The following is a 5656-nucleotide window of genomic DNA, read 5'->3' on the forward strand; positions in this document are numbered from 1 at the left end:
ATTGGTATATTCAGTCCATTTACATTTAGGGTGATTATTGATAGGTATGTACTAATTGTCATTGCAGGCTTTAGATTCGTGGTTACCAAAGGTTCAAGGTTACCTTCCTTACTATCTAAGAGTCTAACTTAACTCACTTAATATGCTGTTACAAACACAATCTAAAGATTCTTTTCTTTTTCTCCTCCTTTTTCTTCTTCCTCCATTCTTTATATATTAGGTATCATGTTCTGTATTCTTTGTTTATCCCTTGATTGACTTTGGAGATAGTTATTTTAATTTTGCATTTGCTTAGTAATTAGCTGTTCTACTTTCTTTAATTTGGTTTTATTTCTCTGGTGACAGCTATTCAACCTTAGGAACACTTCCATCTATAGCAGTCCCTCCAACATAGACTGTAGAGATGGTTTGTGGGAGGTAAATTCTCTCAGCTTTTGCTTATCTAGAAATTGTTTAATCCATTCTTCAAATTTAAATGATAATCTTGCCAGATAAAGTAATCTTGGTTCCAGGCCCTTTTGCTTCATTGCATTAAATACATCATGCCACTCCTTTTTGACCTGTAAGGTTTCTGCTGAGAAGTCTGATGTTAGCCTGATGGGCTTTCCTTTGTATGTGATCTTATTTCTCTCTCTCTGTCTGCCTTTAATAGTCTGTCCTTATCCTTGATCTTTGCCAATTTTATTACTATATGTCTTGATGTTGTCTTCCTTGGGTCTCTTGTGTTGGGAGATCTGTGGATCTCCAAGGCCTGAGAGACTACCTCCTTCACCAGATTGGGTAAGTTTTCAGAATTACCTCCTCAAAGACACTTTCTATCCCTTTCTCTCTCTTCTTCTTCTTCTGGTATCCCTATAATGAGAATATTTTTCTGTTTGGATTGGTCACACAGTTCTCTCAATATTCTTTCATTCTTAGAGATCCTTTTTTTCTCTCTGTGCCTCAGGTTCTTTGTATTCCTCTTCTCTAGTTTCTATTTCATTTATCGTCTCCTCCACCATATCCAACCTGCTTTTAATACCCTCCATTGTGCTACCCAATGATTGGATTTCCAACCAGAATTCATTCCTGAATTCTTGGATATCTTTCCATACCTCCATTAGCATGTTGACGATTTTTATTTTAAACTCCCTTTTAGGAAGAGTCATAAGGTCCATGTCATTTAAATCTTTCTTTGGAGTTATATTAAATTTACTCTGAACCAGGTTCCTTTGGCATTTCATAATTGTATATGGCGCCCTCTAGTGTCCAGAAGCTCTACTCTGTAGCTGCTCAGCCCCTGAAGCAATGTTGGGAGTCACAGGGGAGTGTTACTGGTGCCTGGGGGGAGGAAAGAGCTGTTTCCTGCTTCCTGGCTGCTGTCCCTGTTTCCACTACCTGAACCAGTGGGCGGAGCTCCCAGGTTTAAGCTTTTGTCCCAGAGCAGCTGGATATGGATCCCTGCTTTCCACAAGCAGCTGGAATCTCAGTCTCTTCAGGAATTCTTTCTGTATTAGCTTTCCATCCCTGTAATCATGTGAGTATCATGAAAGCACCATGAAATGTAGGTTTGTGCTCACAGAGCAGATCTCCAGAGCTAGGTATTCAGCAGTCCCAGGCCTTCCACTCCCTCCCTGCTCCATTTCTCTTCTTCACACCTGTGAGCTGGGGTGGGGAAAGGACTTTGGTCCCATCGTGCCACAGCTTTGGTGCATTACCTTGTTCTATGAGGTCTGCTCTTTTCTCCAGGTATATGCAGTCTGGTGCAGTCTTCTTTCCTGTTGCTCTCTCAGGATTAGTTGCACCAACTGTATTTTAGAATTGTTTCCAATTTTAGGAGGAAGCCTCAGTCTTACCTCTCATGCTACCATCTTTAATCTCTGGAGTTTTAACCTTATATTAGCGCTTGTGATCTTAGTAACCTCAACCTTAAATGTGCAAATATTCATTCATTCATTCAACAAATGTTCTTTTAACACCTGTTATGCTCTGGTACAGTCTTGGCAATAGGGGAACAGTGAGGAGCAAATAGACATAGTCTCTGTAGAACTAGAATTTGAAAATAATTGGAAAAAAGAATAAATAAGTAAATAATCAAATAAAAATACATGATTTTGAAATGTGCTAATGAAAAAAGTATAGGTACTGCAAGAAAGTCAAACTGAATGGCCTGATTTATACTGAGTTCTCTAATAAGTGTCTGAGTGCCATTTAACCTGATTCCTGAAGGGTAAATATGGTCAGTAGGTAAATCATGGGGAAAGTAGCAATTACAGGCAGAGAAAACTGATGTCAAATTCCTGATTAAGGAAAAAGCTTTCTTCATTGAGAAACTTAAACAAGATCAATGAGACTGGAAAGTAGGGACAAGGGGTAGCATGGTCAGAGGGCAGGCAGGGGTCATGGAAGAGAAAAGCCATCAAAGTATTTTAGAGTAACTCCTAACTTTAATCTTGAAAGGATTGAAATGAGAAGTTTCTTTATTTAGCCTGTCCTCCCATGTCTTCTGACAAATCCATAATGAAGTTATGAAAGAAGATTTTTACATGCTTAGTGCTCACAAAAAAGAGAGAACTTTCAGAGGACTATACCATGTAAAGAAATCCTGAAAGCAGAAGGTCAAACTGAGAAAAGACACAAATGCAAACTGTGTAAGAGGGAGTTCTATTGCAAAAGGTGAGAGGTAGCAAGGCTGATTCGTGGCCTCAGTTGTAGACCCTGGGAGCCATAGAGGCAGGGGTAACCAACAAGATGGTTAGCTGGAGTAGCACAAGAGGGAATACATGAAGCAAATACTGATAGCCCTGCTCTGCAAAGTAAAATAACAGATTCATAATCACAGAAAGGCTGAATATCCCTTTCTCAGAAACCAACCAAGAAACCACTGACTAATAAGGAGGAATATGGAGGATGTAATGTACTTAACAAGCCTGAATGAGTAGCTATACAAAGAAGCCTGTACCATGCACACAAAACTACATATTATTTTCAAGCACACAGACTATGGCCACAAAAATTTACCATGCACTAGACCACAATGGAAATGTCAGCAAATTCCATAAAGGTGATATTATACAGGCTACGTTTACTTATTCATCAACAAGTATAAGAAATTCCACTACTCAAAAAGCCTCCAATACAAAGAAATTAAATACATATGTGCGCACACACACACACACACACACACACATGATCACAGACACACACAATTCCAAATAATTATTAGCTTAAAGAAAATATCAATATGTAACTTGTAAAGTGTTTGGAACTAAATAAAAAAATGAAAAATGTTGTTTAACAAAACTGGTGGAATATGACTGAAGCAAGACTGAGAAGAAAATATATGAACTTAAATGTGTCTATTTGAAAGAAAATTGAAAATAAATAATCTATGCTTTTAAAACAAGAATCTAGGAAAACAAAACAAACTTAAAATGAGAAGGGATTAATATAAATGATAGCATAAACCAACTAACTAAAAAACAATAAAACATAAAAAACTGGTGAATAAAAATGAAAAATAGTACTTTGAGAAGATTAATGATACTTTAACAAGCATGACCAAGATTTAAAAAAGTAAAAATGCTTGGGTAATGCAAATTAAAACCACAATGAGATATCACCTCACACCAGTTATGATGGCCAACATCCAAAAGACTAGGAACAACAAATGCTGGCAAGGATGTGGAGAAAGGGGAACCCTCCTACACTGCTGGTGGGAATGTAAATTAGTTCAACCATTGTGGGAAGCAATATGGAGGTTTCCCAAAAAAACTAAAAATATAAAAACTATTTGACCCAGGAATTCCACTCCTAGGAACTTACCCAAAGAAAATAAGATCCCAGATTCAAAAACACATATGCACCCCTGTGCTTTTGTAGTCACTATTTAGAATAGCCAACATATGGATATAACCTAAGTGTCCATCAGTAGATGAATGGATAAAGAAGAGGTGGTACATATACACAATGGAATTTTATTCAGCCATAAGAAGAAAACAAATCCTACCATTTGCAACAACATGAATAGAGCTAGAGGGTATTATTCTCAGTGAAATAAGCCAGGCAGAGAAAGCCAAATGCCAAATGATTTCATTCATTTGTGGAGCATAAGAACAAAGAAAAAATGGAGGGAACAAAACAGCAGCAGAATCACAGAACCCAAGAATGGACTAACAGTTACCAAAGGGAAAGGGACTGGGGAGGGTGGGTGGGAAGGGAGGGATAAGGGGAAAAGGGGGCATTACGATTAGCACACATAATATAAGGGTGGGGCACAGGGAAGACAAGTAGTGACTCTATAGCATCTTACTGTGCTGATGGACTGCAATGGGGTGTGGAGGAGACTTGATAATATGGGTTAATGTAGTAAGCACAATGTTGCTTATGTGAAGCCTTCATAAGATTATATATTGATGAATCCTTAATAGAAAAGTAAATAAATAAATAAATAAATAAATAAGAAGTACAAATACTTGTCAGAAATGAAAAGGGAACAAGGACAACACAGAGGTGTCTGAAAAATTATAAGGAAATAATCAAGTTAGAGCACATTTGTAAATTGAGATAACATGGATAATTAAAAATAATACATTTCAAATGTGTGCACTTTTCTGAAGTATATTTTAGTTCAGAGGAAGGTTTAAAATTAATAATAATTAAAAATCTATTTCCCAGGAGAATCCAAAAAATGTAGAAGAAAGGAATTTTGCTAAAATGTTCCAACTGGGTAGGACTTCCAATATTACATTGAATAAAGTGGTGAGAGTTGGCATCCTTGTCTTGTTCCTGATTTTAGAGGAAAAAGAGGCTTATCACCTTTGAGAAAGATGTTAGCTGTGGGTCTGTCTTATATGGCTTTTATTATGTTCCCTCTATACCCATTTTGCTAAGAGTTTTTATCATGAGTAAATGTTGGATTTTGTCAAATGCTTTTGAAGCATCTATTGTGATGATCATATGGTTTTTATCCTTCATTTTGTTAATGTGGTGCATCACATTGATTGATTGATGAATATTGTCCCCATTGCATCCCTGGAATAAATCCCACTTGGCCATAAGGGTGATCCTTTTGAATTCAGTTTGCTAATATTTTGTTGAGGATTTTTGCATCTATGCTCATTAAGGATATTGATCTGTAATTTTCTTTTTTTGTATATGCACTTTCTTAAAATATTTATTTTCTTGGCTTAGGCCACTCAAATTGATATTAATGTCTTAGAAAAGTACATACAGCCTTCAAAATTGTATGAATTATCACTTATAATAAAGAGTTGGAAAAAGGCAAGAGTCCATCTCATCTCTTTCCCAGCTCCTAAGTAATTTTCTCTTATGATAATGTGAACTTTATCTATTTGTTGTTTATAATTTTTGAAGGAGAAAAACGTATTTTCTGCCATCAGGGCTGGGAATGTGTATCTAGAGGTGGATGTATCACTGGTGACTCTGAGCACCTGTCCTGTGTGACTGGGTTCAGGACACTTGGTATGTTGGTGCCCCAGAGGTGTCATTGCAGGGCCTACTTCACTTCAATTTTGACTTTTTAGTTATTGTGTCCTTTTTAAAAAGATCAATTTAAAAAATTATGAGAAATAAAATAGAAGTAAGAATAACAAAAAAACATATGATAAAGGTGTACAATTTGGGTAGGTTAGTTTACTAGGGCTGCCTAACAAAG

Source organism: Manis pentadactyla, chromosome 12 (genome assembly GCF_030020395.1).
Source record: "Manis pentadactyla isolate mManPen7 chromosome 12, mManPen7.hap1, whole genome shotgun sequence".
Taxonomy (NCBI): Eukaryota; Metazoa; Chordata; class Mammalia; order Pholidota; family Manidae; genus Manis; species Manis pentadactyla.